The sequence below is a fragment of the Syngnathus floridae genome, chromosome 21, assembly GCF_059516105.1.
Source record: "Syngnathus floridae isolate MCC-2025c chromosome 21, RoL_Sflo_1.0, whole genome shotgun sequence".
Classification (NCBI taxonomy): domain Eukaryota; kingdom Metazoa; phylum Chordata; class Actinopteri; order Syngnathiformes; family Syngnathidae; genus Syngnathus; species Syngnathus floridae.
Window position 1 is genome coordinate 2,673,399 of NC_142433.1, and position 16,487 is coordinate 2,689,885.

Here is a 16,487-nt window from a genome sequence, read left to right on the forward strand (position 1 = left end):
GGTTCTGCCGAATGGAGGCAATATGTGGGAGTATGGAGAGGAGACATGCAGACAAACAGTATCTGAGGTTCAAACTTGAAACCTAAGAACTTTAAGGCAGATGTATTTAACACCTATGAATATTATGCATGACTTTAAGCAAACTTTTGCTTTTATGCAAGCGTTGCAACACTTCATTGTCTTTCTCGCATAAACCTTTTGTAAGTAGCTGCACTTTAAATTTAAGTTAAAAGATTTACATTAAAATATTATGATTTGTGTTCTATCAATTATTACAGTCATAAAGCATTGTTTTACCTTTTTGACTAAAAATGTTTCATAATAAAACATAAATATTTTATCAACTATAAATCATATGAATTTATATTGTAATAGTTATTTTTGTAACCCTAAATAATCGTACATTTAAGGCTGAGCGCATAAAGCTCCGTGCTGCGCTTTTTTTGCGCATTCAGCGCAGCCACAACCCGCCTGAAAGATTTTTGCCTTCCCACAATCCATTGCGCGCCGGCTCCCGTTCACATCAAGGCAGCATCACCGCATCCCACCGGTTACCATGACCGACAAAAAGCAACCAGTTGACCTAGGGTTACTGGAGGAAGACGATGAGTTTGAAGAATTCCCAGCCGAAGGTTGGCAAATTATTTGATTTTAGTTTCCGACTGTTGTTATTTGACTAATTATCAACAGTTCATGTGAGCTCGACCTGCTAGCGATGACGCAGCAGGCTAGGCTAACTTGGCGGCAATTAGCCGTAGCGAAGCTGATCGCGTCACTGGCCAAAACAACGAAATAATATACGAATATTTAGGTAAACAGTTAAATAACCTCCCCCGTAAGGGATTTATCCTCGTCATAAATTTAATTATTCTTCATTATTTATCTGAAAGTACATTTATGGTTCGCATATGGCTAAAGGTATTAGCGTGTTATGAGGTGATATGGACACTCGCTGAAATACAGGTTTGCTGAAAAGGACAATTTGTGAGTTTTATGACGTCTTCCTCCACCTCGAGAAAACATTTGTTTCAGTCAAAACGTATCCATCTGGTTCTTTTTCCACGTATTATTTCGGTCCATTGCGGAAATATTCAGACTGGACGGGATTGGATGAGGATGAAGATGCTCATGTTTGGGAAGACAACTGGGACGACGATAACGTCGAGGATGATTTCTCCAACCAGTTAAGGTATTTATTCCAAGTGAATAACAGCTCATATAATTTGATAAATGGACTGATAGACAAAGATTGAAATAGATCAAATAAAAAATAAATTCTTCAAAATGTATCCCCTTTGAAGTTCAAAACTTCAAATTAACATCCTATTTAAATAATCAATTGAAACCTATTCAAACAAAACAATTCAATGTTTTTTTTTTTTTTTTAAAATAGCCAATCAAAATATATATTTTTTGTACAGCTGAACATATTAAATAATGTGATTCAGTCTGTTAATTGTTCTCAGTCATTTTTATGCAGCTTTTGCATTGGATCTAATTGGATTGTGCCTAATGTACCAAATAAATTACCCACTGACTTGTCCTTTCAAGTGCTTGATTCCCATTGACATACCTGCTATGCAACATTTATTACTTGAGTGACATTGACAATCATAAGAATTCTATTGAAATTCATCATTCCTTTTTTTTCTCCCGGTAGAGCGGAGCTGGAAAAGCATGGCTACAAGATGGAGACGTCGTAGTGGCTGACAAGATCCATGTGGTTAAGATGGACATTTTTCTGTGAATATTGTAAGAGGGAAGGAGAGCTTATGTTTGTTTCATTTTGTAAGAATTTTGGAAAGAAATAAAATGCTTGGATGAAACAACTTCATCTTAATCATCATTATTATTATTACGTGTAGCCACAAAAATATCCAACTTGAATTAACAGTTTCTTTGAGGAAATAAGGATGTTACCAATAACTATTTTGTGATGTTAGTAGCAAAATGTCTGGTGTTTTCTGAGTGTTGAAGGTGTCAAAGGAGGCGCACACACTCCAACTTGTTCTGCACGCTGCTGTATAACAGCCCCCTCCCCTTTTCAGGCCCTCAGTGCTGGGCCGAGACCCCGAAGAAGAGATTATCCACTGGCGTGTTTGTCAGAGGTAGGGAGGGGGTCTCAGCATGGGGCCCTGAGCCCGCCTTGCCTGGGCCTGCCTCCGCTGCCAGCCTGGCCCTGCTCTTCCGCTCTGCTCTGCAGGGAGCCTTGTACTGAACCAGTGGCCAATTTAGCCTCGCCACTCTCCTTCCCTCAGCAAAAAGCTTTCGAGCACTGGCCCGTCCCCTCTCTGGGAACTTAATGAGGTAAAATGGGTGTCACTATGACCGGGACTTTTCTCCACTTCAAATGACATCGATGCATCTTCCATAAATGGGAAATAGCACTGAGTCTTCACTATTTGTACAATGCTTGTTTGTGTACACATCAGTTCAGGAAATCTTCACATTTGTCTTATGCTTAAAGGACTGAAATATAATCCTAGGTAACGAAACTTTTGTATGCTGCACCTTTAAATGCTGCGGCCTATCTCTCTCTCTCTCTCTCTCTTTTTTTTCTCCCCCCTGCACAGCAAGCTCCGACTGAGGTGGGTATGACTAACCAATGAGAACTCTTGTCTAGGTTTTATTATTTGCACAACCACTTCCATGTTTTGTTTACTTGAAAGCCTTAATGAGGGTGAATTAACGGCAATTAAAAAAGTATATAAATAATAATAATAATTATTATTATTTATAATAATAAATAATCATATATATATATATATATATATATATAATATATATACACACCTTATACTTACAGTATACCTTTAATAATGCAATGTATTACCCTAAATCTAATTAATAAGGTGTAACACTATTTACTTTTTGTTGTTTATTGTTATATTTAGAGGTATTGAATCCTTAAACTGGTTGCATTTAAGAAAACACAAAAATGTTTCCCCTACTGGAGAATGCAATTCAGTATTTCATTTCAGTTTTAATAAATACAACGGCCCAATGACATAACATGCAAGTGTGTACAGCAGATCTCTACTTATATATTCAAAAACATTTAGTTGATCAATTAACTGCAATGGCTGTGTGTGTCACTAAGGGCCGATGATTGTGACGGTTGCGAAGTCAGTCAAGCAAGAGAATCGATAAGTGTGAGCAACAGAGGAGGAACCCTCGGCCATTTTGTTTGTGCTGAGAGCGTAAGATTATTCCCTTGTGTTTGCCGCCACCAGGGCCTCCGCGGGCCCACGTCGGTTTTCGACCCCGCACCGATCCGCAGACGCTCGACGCTCCCCCGAGCGGCTTCGTCTTTGATCCGACGTAATCAGCTCTTTAATTCCTCGCCGGCATTTTGTTGTTTCTTTGTGACCCCTCGCGATTCAACATGAAAGTGAAGGCTGATGTTGACTGATGAAAGGATGATAATTTGGTGGGTTGAACACGTGGATGTCACGGGGAGCACAATTTTAAATATGGCAACCATTTCTCTGCTTATTTAATAGTGCCAGAAAGTAATGAATCTGATTTGAGGTCTGTTTTTCGACTGCTGTGTTTTTTTTTTCTCAGGTAGAGCAATAATGTTCCCGGGTCAGTTTGACCCAGAAACATAACTGAATAAATTATAATATTTCTCTTACATAGTAACCCTGTTTATGTTTGTTTTCAGGATCAGCAGTACATTGAGCCCGGGGCTTGTTTACTTATTATGAAAGTATTCGAAACAAAATATAAGTAAAGACTGTCTTCACCTCATTAACGCTCAGGGCCAGTTTGACCTACATCTGACCAAATAGTGCATAAATCTTAATGAAGCATTTTGAAATCTACAAAGGTGAAGGTTCTTCATCCTCAGTAGGGGTCTTTGCTCCTCTGAACGCCTTTGTGCAGCAGTTCAAAAGAGCATTTCCCTACTTGCAAATGTCCTTGCGCCCACGCGGCGGCAAACCGCATGCGAGCGAGCAGCCAAGCTGCTGCGGCGGCGGCGGCGAGCACTTTTTCATAACACTTCACGTTGGGAGATGGCAGATCCATTGTTCTCCAGGCCTGGCGAATCTGTGGGCGCGACTCCCCGCTGCTTTCACTGGAGAAACACGGCAGTATCAAAAGCTTTATTTTCTTGTCTTTCCCGCACACTCTATAGGCCACTTTGACCGCTTCGCGCTTGCCGCACGCCATGATGGCTTTGCTTTTAGAAAAATCTCCCGAGCCGGCGAGAAAACGGCGCTGTCTTTGCGTGGCTCGGAAGCACACAGCTGCTGCTATAATGGCCCTAATTGCACGTTTCTTTTGTTGGGCTGAAATTAGCAACGGGGCTACAATGCTAGGACGAACACCCCCTAAAAGTAAAGATGAGGGGAGAGAGTTAATAATAAAAAAAAGACTCTCAGGGGTACATGCACTAGTGAGTCTGCCAATGGCCCACACCTGCACACTCGCACCCCCGCTAAAATAAACACAGATAATAAGGTGTAATTACTTTAGAAAATAATAATGAGGAGCAAGCCTTGAGACCCCACCTACTCCTGGTGACAAAGGCCTGCCTGTTTATTGTGGGGGGTGCAACTCACCCAAAGGATGCCGGCCAGTGTCCTATGAAAAGACCAGAGGGTCCGACCCAAGGTCCCTTATAAGACGGTCATCAGTGTCGACGGGGGCCGGCGCTTTTAAGTCTCTTTGAGCTTAACTGCCTCAATTAAGCAGTCTGAATTGACCACAGGATACTTGCTTTATCATCTGACCCATCCAACCCGTGTCCTTTATGCTGAAATACTCATCTGCTTTTGCATTTATTCAATGTTGTCCAAATGTACAGAGCCATAAAACTATCCCAAGCAGAAATGATTCCAACAAATATCACATGACACCATCATTACTTTGATTTTCAGAAATGACCCTTGAGTGAACGTCAAGTCTTTTTCCTCGACCCTACATATGATGGAAACACCCCACCTAAAAACCCGGCTAGTATTTCACACTTTCCTCTGATTATTTTCCCCCCTCAGAGCCATCACACCTCAGCCACAGACTCCTTCCACGTGAACACGACACCGGATCATCCGGGAGGTGTTCGTCGGCATCATGGGCTCACCGTCACCGTCCAGACTTTTATCTCATCCGACATGTTGGCACACAGACGGGTATGTTTCACTTTTAACACTCTCCCGGTGCTTGAGACATGATTTGAAGATGCTGCAACAGAACCAAAATGTTTTATTCATTTGGAATTGGCCTAAAAAAAAATCTGCCGAGTTCTATAGGAAAGCATAAAATAGGTAGAAACAATTCACCGATGCAGACTAAATAAACAAGAAATCATTTATCCAACACAGAAGCTTATTTTCCCCCCAAAGTAATAACACTTAATGTTAAAATCCCCACTGGGGAATTATCGGACCTCTGATAGTTGTAATTAATCAATCAGCAGTCACTTTCACACTCCCATGAAAATCACTGCAGATCTGCTTCAGCGGTGTTGACCGAAAGAATCAGCGCGCAGCCACCATTCAACAATTCCTCCGAGTTGTCGGAGTGAGTCATTAGCGCATGATTAATTGCACGTCGCAAGTAGTCGCATCGTCACCGCACGAGCGGAGCGAGATGTCAAACGCAAACATTGCATCATTTCTTTTGTCAAGTTAACATAAAACATTTGCACGGGCGAAATTGATCCAATCGATTCGTTCGCTCGCTTCCAATCAAGACGTCACCGCTTTAGCGTGCAGGGGCCTGGTCGCCTTCGGGACTGGTGACAGACGTTGCATTCTTCTTCTTCTGTTTTTCATCACTTTCTCACTTACACACACGCACGCCTTGAAAGCGAGGGTGGGAGGCCTTGGCCCAGTCGTAGTCCAACTGGTCCCAGTCGCAACGAGGAAACAATTAATCATCTGTGAGCGCGGAGTGTCTTGAGTGTCTGCTCTCTGGACAACAACACTCGGCTATTTATCTCCCCTCGGGGCAAGACAAGCAGCCAACGCAGGCATGCATGCTCTCATCTTCACGCGTGCAAAAAGACGAAAACACTTTTTGCGTACGATGAGTTGAAGAAGTACAATATTGAGACAAAAGTATTGGGACACGTGTTCAAAATGGAGGCAAATTGCTTCGAAGATGTGACAGTTATTTCTTCTCAGGAAGTGTTGCCTCATTTAACTTAACCCTTGTTGTCCCTGGAATGGCAAAGCAGGTTACAGGTGAGCATAAGCAGACTGCAATCATCAAGCCAAAGAGGAAATGCATCATTTATTCCAGCTTTGTGAACGTGTGGGCGTGCGTGTATATATATTTTTTTTGGGGGGGGGAAGAGCATACCTGTTGCTTTTGAACTAGTAGTCTTCTAAACCTTAGGCAGGACAAACAGGGCCGGTGTGTGTTTCAGTCGGGTGGCCTCTGCATGGGATCAGAGGAGAGCGGTAGATTGGAGGTGACAAACACGTTATTGCCGAGTTCCCTGGTGACAAACGCGTTGCTGCAGTGCATAGTGGTAGTGGGGGGGGAAGCTTTCAAGTGCTACTGAATCAGAATTCACCATGTTCAAATTATTGCTATTTTTCATGATTTCCTCAATTTTCCATCATAAATGGCGAGAATAAAGAAAAACAGACTCAATTTGAGATTTGGACAGGTGCAGCATGCTATGATTTGATCCCACTATCAAGACAATAAAAAGAACAGAATGCGATTTTGCAAAAATGTCATTTCACTCTTTTTTAAGCGTGAAAGAACTTTGAATGCTCTTTTAATGAACTTTGAATGCTCTTTCCAAGGAAACAGGTACGAATTTTAAAGCGTTTGTGACTGCTTAGTTGCATCTACTGTTAAGATGAATAGCTATCCCACATCCGTAAAAAAAAGAAAAAAAAATTAGTCACACCATTCATGTTACAGTGTAAAACTCCCTGCATCACCGGGATGATCAATTAAGCAATTAAAACAAACGCGAGCGTGCTCTCTCTCAATCGTACTCCCGCTCCCTCTTTGAGCCCAGGTGCAGCTTGGCAGGAAGAGGAACAGGAAAAGACTTTGAGATTTGCTGCTGCGTTAGTTCCCCTTCAAAGGCAAAACGCCCCTGTGATCATTTCCCACAATGCATCTCGCATTGAGAATGCACAGGAATCTGACAGGCAACCAGATGAGGGAGGGGCAGGGGTGGCACCCCCCCCACACTTGCTCATTCCCTCATCCTGCTCCCATCTGGGTTCACTTATCCCAGCCCGGGCCAGGCGGAGGACCCCTGTGCCCTCTCGGGTTGCAGGGTCTGAGCGTGCTTCATTGTGGGTCCTTGTTTTTGTGAAAGGGAAGCGCTCGAGCCGGCCCCCGATGCCTGTCTGGACCATCTCAGAGCATCACCCGCCCGACCACCCCGGACCAGACGCCCCGAAGGCATGCTTAGCGTTTGTCTCCTCGCAACTGAAAGATCCTAAACAGATTCACCCAGAAGCTCGGTCGTCCTCGAGGGTTTCGTTTTCCCGAAGTGAAGCAAAGCTGGCACTTTGAATGAAATGCCTCGCACATGTGCCATGTTTAGGAACGCACGTGTTCCAATTTGCATAAGCGGATGTGCTCTGCGTCGGTGACGCGTGCCCGCAGGAAGGTGAAACCGCTCAGAAGTCCGCTCGACCCAATGTTTGGAGTAATCCACAATCCAATCCAAGCTAGACGTCAATCCGGGTTATCGCGCCGTGCCGCTGAATGGAAGCAGAGCGAGTCGGACGGCTTCCTTAAAGTCATTGAGAAGTTATTCAAACGCTGTCGTTATTGTGGCCTAAACAAAAGCGGCCTGTCACTCTCCATTATATAAAGAAGCCACTTGGCTGTATGAAGATAAAGGAGGATGTCTGAAAGGACAACAAGCTCACATTGCAGTAGTTAGCTAATGAGCACAAGACTTGTCATTAATTTCTCACGCAAATGTCATCTTAAAAAAAATCATCCGTAACGTGTGAAAAAAAAAGGAAATCCAAACGATTAATTGTCAAATATGATTAATTTGACAATAAATAAATACCATTTGTGAATTGCTGAAATATCCCTGCCGTTGCCAGCCACTCTTTTAAATAAGTGAGTCATTTTATCGTAGTTTTGGGAATCCTTGTTTTGATGTCAGGTGACAGATTACTACTTTTCCTACAAGTCTCAATTTTCCATCTGACACCACAGTAGCAAGTGAGTGGGAACCACTATTATGTCGTTGTGGTACTCAAGAACAAAGTCGGAACCACAAGTAGACTCTTTATGGTTTTTACAGACCAAAAATGTCTTATACATTTGAATGTCGTAAATACATGTTTTTTTGAAACCTCCATCAGGCACTCCAATAAGAATTCACATTAAGCCAATTCAAATAAAAATGACTACAGCTGTTTTAGTTCAGATCGGAAAGATGTGAGTGAGTGACAGATGAGAGCAATAAAAGTAAGGACACACTGGCCATTCCGACTGCGGTGGGGCCTTTGAAAAGGGGGCTTATTAACTTGTCAGCGATTTCAAAGTAAGACACAACTTGGTCTCTTTCTCGCCAGCATGTCCAGCCTTAGTTTTATTAAAAGGTCTTTAAACCTTCCGACCCCGGAGGGCCTCCTTTACTGGCTGTTAATAGGGACGCCGTGGTCATCGGGCAGACCTTAAGTGGCCTCGTAATCATTTGTTTAGGACTCGGCCTCTATTTTGGAGGCTCCGTGTTTAGCGCCGGGTTAAAAATAGACGAGCGAGACGGACATCGCTCAAGCTGTCACGACGCGTGGGCCCTTTGGGACGCGGGCAAGGAGACCCCCTCCAGCCATGGAAGTTCAAAGGTCGCGCGGTTTATCATTATTAGCCACTTAGTCGATGGCAGAAACGCGCATGTTTGATTGCCAAGTGTGGAGACGGAATAAACGAGCGCGACCAATCTGAAGGCCGTTTTAATTTAATGCCAGGAGATGCTCGAGTACTTTTTACATTTCATGAATAAAACACGAGGAGATCTTAATGCCACTACGCTTAAATGCCACAAGTAACTGAGTTACTTGCCGCAGATTGACAGTGACGGGAAATGAAATGTCAGAGGAGCAAATCATTAATCGCGTACCATATTGTCATGCGACAGGAGAAAATGGCCGCATCAACTGATAAAACATTACTTACGGCTATTTTTCCAATAAGCCCGTGGACTCGCCGCTGTCAATATTTGGAGGGAGATATGAGCTATACCCTGGCCGAGGCCATTTTGAGAGGAGCAGAGGGCCTGCTGGGAAAAATACAGCGTCTCATGCTGTGCCTCAGGGAAGCTGAAAAGCCACTGCGGCAAAAAGCTATGAATTATTTTGAGCACAAAATACATTTTCTTTGAAGACCGTTGGGCCATTAGAGCCCCTTTGCTCCCTTTTAAATTGTTTTTATGCTGTGAGTAATGTTAACCTTTGCTTTTGTAGTCATCGCATTTTCTTTGCACTTTTTCTCCTCCCAGGAAAAAAAGCACAGATGGACTGGCAATGCGCTAAGCATAGGAACCATTTGCTCCAATCATGAGGAAGGAACTATAGATGTTTACTCTCGCAGGCAGCCAAGAACCTCAGAATAAACAAAACAGGGCCAGCAAAGTTCATGTTCATGAACAAACTTTCATGGTCCCTGTGGACTCCCCTAAAATATTGACCATGGTGAGATTTAGGGAATAACCCAATCCATTTAAATGAATAAATGAACACATAACGCGAAACAAATTATTCCACGCGTCAAAAGCATGTCAGAGGAGCCATTCAAAGTACTAAAGCGCACGTGCCATCATAAAAAATGACCCGCACTTCAATTTTTTGTCAAGCGGTCTTGTTTTACTGTCAAGCGTGCTTGAACGGCTTTAGCGATAATGTAGCCCTAATAATAATAAGGCTAATTGATTAGCAAAATCGCAGCAGTTTAGCTTTAAGTTGATCAGCTAATCATCTAATGCCGCGCTGATGATCTTACTCACCATGATGGCACGAGAGCTGATTAAAGACATTCACACACACACACACACACTGAAGACAGATGATGATTGAAGCGATTCCCTTGGCATAAAACGCTTGGGATTTGATTCCCCCATGACCAATGCCACCCGATTTATATCTATTCAAATACTGCACAATTCAGTCCATTACTGTCGTAGCTGCACTGAATAAAAAAACTTGCACATATTACTCAAATACAAAAAAAGCAAAAACTGCCTAATTTAAGTCCACTATGTTAATTCTAATATCTGTAATATAATGCTAATATGATGGGGAACACCATAGCCAGGCTATGGTAATTATAAACCTTCAAAATGTTAATATAACACTCCAAATATCATTTTAAAATAAGATCTCATCATTTTTCTACACCCGTATAATCGACTTGTAATGTATCCCTTTGTTTGCACTTGTTATAAAGTGACCTGTGACTGGCTGGCTGTGCACATAATGTTGATCATACTTTAATCATATGGCGAGGAGACATCAAACCACCCAAAAGCCGCTTTCAGGTGTTTCCATCTTTGTAGATGCACCCCCCTTTCCTCACACACATGCCACTGTTTTTTTTTTGCATTAATATGTATGTATTTAATGACACATAATGATGGGTAATAAAATGTTAGGGTAAGTCCAAAAAAAAAAAAAAAATCACCATGGTAACCACCTGGGCTTCTACAAAGAGCAAAGTGCACGTGGCTGTGTCGCTCCTCGCTATTACATCTGCTTTAAGGTGTGTGTCTATGTGTGTGTGTGCGAGAAAGATGGAGTAGTGGGGGGTTGGAATTGGGAAAAAGGAGCGAGAGCAAGGCACATACACACACACACGAACACACACATGCACTGTAATTGGCCGTGCTATTCAGAAGCACTCCGCTGCATTGTGTGCCTTTGGAACAGGATAAATGGCGGTCTTAGCATCAGGCTAAATCTATTAAGACCCTACAGCCCACGTTCTGTGTCAAAATATCATTTAAAAAATTTTTTTTGTACTGGAAAATAATTTGCAGTTAAAAGATGGAAGGAAATGTTTCACAAGAATAAAGTTGTATATATTTGTTATAATATTTTAAATAGGTCGCTAAAATTAAATTTCCCTCATAATGCTCATTTTGATCGAACAGACCCAGAACCAATGGAGACTGGATTCAACGGACAGAAAATCCAACTGGAAAGTCCATGTACAAAAGTAAGCCACTTATTTTCCTGCATTTTAAGCTTTCCACAATCTCGTTGCAATGCGACTTGAGGTTGGTATACGAGTGGCGAGTAGTCGCTTGCTAGCGTGCCTGCTGCTGTTTTTCCAGGTGGAACAATTTCAAGCAAATGAGTCAGGGGTGATGGATTTCGCAGGGGGTCGTATGACAAGCTGTTTGCACGCGTTCCCTTTTGTCAGATGAATCCAGCTAAAGTACATCAGAGACAAAACTCGATGGTCGTGTAAATTTAGGGAAGCGGTTGAAGCAATCTATTATGTGCAAAATGACTTTTCATCTCCCAGTGAGACATTTTCGATGAAGACGTCGCTTTCTCTTTGACTCTGACATATTCCTCCTTTAATTCCTTTGCGCTTCCTCAACTTTCCGCTTTTTCTATTTCCCGTAGGCTTAAAAAAAAACTTTGTTAAAAGAGCCTGCTGGGAAAATAGCATTCTGCCAGCTGCTGTGGGCATTTTGAAGTCAGACCGGCGGGTGTCCTCTCCAAACCAGATACCCACCGCCAGCGCTCACCTGTAAGTGTGTGTGTGTGAGTGTGTGATACTTTAGGGGTGTGTCTGTGTGCAAGTGCACTCTAGGTGGGTGGAAGACTGTCAGTAATAATATCAAGATGCCTGGTCCAGGGGATTATTGCTCCTCTTTGCCACTACTATCAGCAGAGGAGAGCTGTCTTTCTATCAAGCCGGGCCTATCCAACACCATGCATTTATGTTACTTGTAAACAACGTTCCCAACTTGAATTTGGGTTCCGAGGAGTGTAGTTATATGCCCGCTGAGAAGGGAAAACAGCTAGGTGGTGAGGATCAGAATACGGTTTGAAAGAAAAAAAAACAACAACAACTCGGGAATAGACTACACTGACTGGCCAAAATGTTGTTGGCATCACTCAGCTGTTATTGTGAACTTATTTTTATTGCCTGTTTAGAATTATCCCGTGGAAAAGGAGCTGTTTTATTTAACACAGACTATTGTTTACCAAAATAAAATAATATTATTATACTGCCTCCAGGTAGCCAAGGAACATCGGGAGGAGCGGCACTATGCCCATAGAGGTGGAGCGAAAAGTAAGAGAAAATATTTCATTCTTAAAAGAGTTTCATTTTTGTTAAGAGTTTTGTTTTTTTCCTTCATTTGTGCAGCCGTCTCGCACAAACCCGCAGGAGATGCCATGAAGCTAGTATTACATCAGCAAGTTCATCTCAGGCTTTGCACACGGAGGAGCTGGACTCCTGCCATGGCAGTTGATGGTTGGGAGAGGCTGCGGCTTGATTTGGGTCTGCTCTCCGTAGACACAAGTAAGTCCTCTCACCCCGCCCCCCTCCCTAAGTAATCATTTTGCCGCCGACATGGCGCTGCTAATCAACCATCATAATCTTCCTCCCCGGTTGCAATACCGTGTGTAGAAAAGCTTAGCAGCGGCCCTGTCAGAGCGATGCCCCCTGGATCTTGTCCGGACTCTGCCTTGTAAACTTTGGTCCAATCCCAGCGTGATCAGCAGCCTGCTCACTTACACTAATATGCTGATTATGTTCGTCTGGCAAAACACAGACAGAGCACATGTAAATTGATGCCAGTGGAGAAGAAGAAAAAAAATCTTTTCAGATTCAATTCAAGTCTGGGAAAGCTAATGCAATGTGTTTAACTTCTCTAAAGTCTGAATTAAGAGCGCGCTTTACATGTGCCAAGCGAGAAATGATCATTACGAGTTTGATGGTATTCCAGCGGCGTTTCACGCCAAAGTATTGGCTTTGTTTTTTAATAGCGATCCCACAATCGCAGCGGTGCGCTTTTGTCCCCCCTTCCACCTACTTGCCATCAGGCCAGCTCGGCTTTTAAAGAATTACCTGCTTGGTTAATAACAATTGTTCTTGACTTGGCTAGAGCACAATTAAAAAGCAATTAAATATAATCATTGTGCAGACTTTAAATCACGTCAGTTCTTTTCTGAGGTAAAATATTCTTAAAGAATTTTTAACCACTGTGTAAATCTCTTTTGCCTCACAGCTCGTGTTTTAATTCTTGGAGTTGATTTTTGTGCCAACTTAATCAACAACACGGTTAATTGCCAGCACAGAAAAACACAAATTGAAATAGATTTGACAGATGGATGTTCGGGGCCCACTTATTAGCACCGACCCCTCCTGTAATTATAAGATCCATTTGTGATATTCATTATGCAACCGTGAAGGGCTGGACTGCGTGGTCCCGGTCTCTCCCAAGGGGGCCCTCATTGGGTTCACTCAACAGAGATGTTGATGTTTATTTATTTTTGGGTGTCTCTTTGATGGTGCAACGTGGGCATTTGCGTTTCCATGGAGAGGCAGGAGATGAAGTGGATTGCATTACAACACCCGACAAACTTGAGGAAAGACGATGAGCTCAGCTGAGTTTTAAATGGCCAATTTTCTCTTTCTTTCACAGTAAAACTCAAATTGCATTAAGGCCGGCCGCACTCAGTCCAATTGCCTCAATGTGCTACCAACATGACTTCTGACATCAACTGGCTCACTAAAATATAAATCTGGATATTTAATACCTTTTCCGCAGGTGTAAATTCGACCAATTACTGAGCACGCCAGGTCTCGACTCAGAGCGGCAACACGTAATTTGACATTTGATTGATAGCTTGTCCAAGTGCTCTGGTTTGCCAGACACCTGCAGGAATTCCGTGCAGCGTTGAAATCATTTGTTAGCTGAGCTTTTTAATGACGGAATTTCGGTCAAGTCTTAATGGTCATCAAAGATGTCCATGGATCAAGTAGTAGTATGTTTTTTTTATTTGTTCTCTTTTGTCATAATGTGTCATTTTTAAAGACTTTGGAGAAATTTGAGCATTTGAGACTCACAATTAGTGTATGCACTTATGTTCATGATTGGCACCGTTACTTTAATGCCAAAAAGCCTGCCAAAGAAAAGTAAAGACATTTGCATTTGCCTCAATTTGATATTTAGCTAATTGATTTAAACTAATCGAACGGCAGCCAGCCTCCTGCATGTGTTGATTTTGAAATGCGAGGGGGCGCACGTCCTGCTCACGTAACAGGGACGAGTAAAGTGAATGTCGCTGTAATTGTTGCCGCGTGAGTTCATGGCGGCCGATTATTTATGCACGTATGTAAATTTTCATATTTAAAAGGATCAATTAGAGTGACGTTGTCTTAGCGGCAAATTAAAAGCTCTGCTGTTTTAAAGGTTAATGAACACCCTGATGCCTGTGTGCTATGCGGCTTGCATGCAAGTGGTAAATTGCATGAAAAACATATATTGAGGGGAAAAAAAAAAAAAAAAAGTGCATCCCACAAACACTGAATGGAGTGTGTGCCACTTAGCGGACGGCCATTTTTCCAAAAGTAAATAAACTCTGACTGAGATTACAAACTTGTCAAAGTTGCTTTATTCAGACATATTACAGACCCACTCCCCCCTTTTTCCGCCATTCATTTGATTAGAGTCACCAAGGAAATATAAAGCACTGCACTCTTTATTACCTATTAAAAAACATTAATGACCGCAACTTATGTTGCATTAAAAGCCCCGTTTGTTTTCTTACGCCGTAAATGTCTGTACTTATGATTGCCTTTCTTTTACTTCGCTGTAAAACCATTTTATTTGATAATAACCACTCATTTTATGTCAAAGGTTTTTTTTTTTTTTTTGCTGCTTCATGTTTCGTTCATAAAATTTGCAACAGTGGATGAAATGTAGTTGAGCCCGAGCCAGGAAGCAAAACAATCCAGTGGTGACAGGTCTATAAAAGCCAATCATATAAACGACAGGTTCGAGAGCAGCCTCTCCTTTAAAGAGTTAAAAGCTGTATATTTATTGCCTCATTAAAGTGTAAAGAAAAAAAAAAACAGCTAAGCTGTCTCCTCTTGAAGGTATAGCTGAGGTAAATATTGTCATTTTGTTTAAAAAACAACAACATTGATTTCCTCCGCTCGTTCAGCTTGGCTTGTTTGGTAATAAGAAACAGGTTGCTCTATTGGTTTGTTTTTGTTTCTTTAGTAAGGCTGTAATTTAGGACTCATGTTCAGTGTCTCTGTTCTCCACTGGTCGTGCTGGCTTAGAAGCTCCGGCCTGCGGGATTTAGGCGTGAAGAAACGCCAACGTAGTTTTTTGGAACAACTTCTGCCATGTGTCATTCAACTCAACTTGAGTCTCACTTGGGGTTTGATTGTTCTCTGGAGATTGACATTTTGTCCGAATCAATCAAAAAGTGCCCTCCTCCCTAAAAAAAAAAAATGCTAACCACAAAATGGAACACACATGCTATTTGTTACAGCTCCACTGACAAGGGCCAGCAAGTTTGAGGTGTTAATTAGACTGAGCAGAAAGACATATTTGATAATTGTTTTCAAAAGGCGACCGTAAATCGAAAGCAGAATCCAGCTTATGTAATGATAGAAAATCGTTTTTTTTGGCTCCCCGATTACTCCAAGGCTAGCACGGCCCATTTAGAGCGCCTCGTTGTTGGCCATGAATGTGTACGTTATGCAAAGTTTTTTGTAATGTGTTGGCTCTCCTTGTTTCCTCCACAGAAGATACGAAGCATGTCCTAAGATAGACCAACATCTTCCAGCATGAAAAAAAAATCTGACAGCTGAGCTGAGGTGAGTTGAGCTGGCCTTCAGCGCTATTCAGATCAGATGCCTCTTTCGTTTTGGTGGCACTCTTAACCACGACACCGCCAGACGCTCACAAGATGGGATTATCGGGGAAAACGTTTGCGCCCGCCGCATAGTTCTCACAAGAGCTCTCTCTGGCCAATTACTGTCCTGATGGAAGCCAGAGAATCTCACCAATTACATGCATTTTTCCAGTTGCGCACGTGGACGCTGGCCAAAGCTCAGCTCAGCTCGCCTTGTGTTAGTTACAGGGACGGCACACAAGTAGGAAGCTTTATTGGGGAATCGAATATTTATTATTATTGATGAGGGACGGAAAGAGCAAAGAAAATGTTCAATAACGCAAGGCACGTTTGGTTTTGATTCTCCTTCATGGAGAAGCAACAGCAACTTCTGTATGTCTGTGGTAAGTCATCGGTTGCCAGTTTCAAATCTCCAGCCTTCCGTTTGCTCCCTCCCCTTCCCAAATAAAACCAATGAAAGACTGACACAGTTGCACCAAGTTAAATTTGTTGCCAAGAATGCAAATTTCTCTGGGCCACAGTTTGGGTTGAACCTCAAACTCCTGCACTTTGCCTTTATTTACAAATAGCGTGCCCAACTTTGTTGACATTGACTGCAAAATGATGCCCCTAAAATGATTCAACTTTGTAACACGGTAAAACTTTATTAAT

The 16,487-nt window shown here is 42.4% G+C and overlaps 1 protein-coding gene and 2 long non-coding RNA genes across 7 annotated transcripts in view; 2 read left to right on the plus strand and 1 right to left on the minus strand.

The window, feature by feature from the left end:
• The first annotated feature begins 469 nt into the window (after positions 1-469).
• LOC148379857 (uncharacterized) lies at positions 470-1,829 on the plus strand. The gene is made up of 3 exons (XR_015855072.1): positions 470-632; positions 1,096-1,189; positions 1,661-1,829. It is a non-coding gene; the product is annotated as an uncharacterized LOC148379857 (long non-coding RNA).
• Positions 1,830-5,001: 3,172 nt separating this feature from the next.
• pdk4 (pyruvate dehydrogenase kinase, isozyme 4) overlaps positions 5,002-16,487 on the plus strand; it is a 58,915-nt gene continuing 47,429 nt past the window's right edge. For all 5 annotated transcript variants that reach the window (XM_088364562.1, XM_088364561.1, XM_088364560.1 and 2 more), the window contains exons 1-6: positions 5,002-5,138; positions 11,096-11,160; positions 11,577-11,703; positions 12,198-12,252; positions 12,328-12,483; positions 15,727-15,798. The gene's annotated coding sequence lies outside the window, so the exon portion shown is untranslated. The remainder of the gene's footprint in view (positions 5,139-11,095; positions 11,161-11,576; positions 11,704-12,197; positions 12,253-12,327; positions 12,484-15,726; positions 15,799-16,487) is intronic.
• Positions 5,022-9,350, minus strand: LOC148379859 (uncharacterized). The gene is made up of 3 exons (XR_015854825.1): positions 9,127-9,350; positions 6,313-6,390; positions 5,022-5,190 (listed from the first exon to the last, which is right to left on the minus strand). It is a non-coding gene; the product is annotated as an uncharacterized LOC148379859 (long non-coding RNA).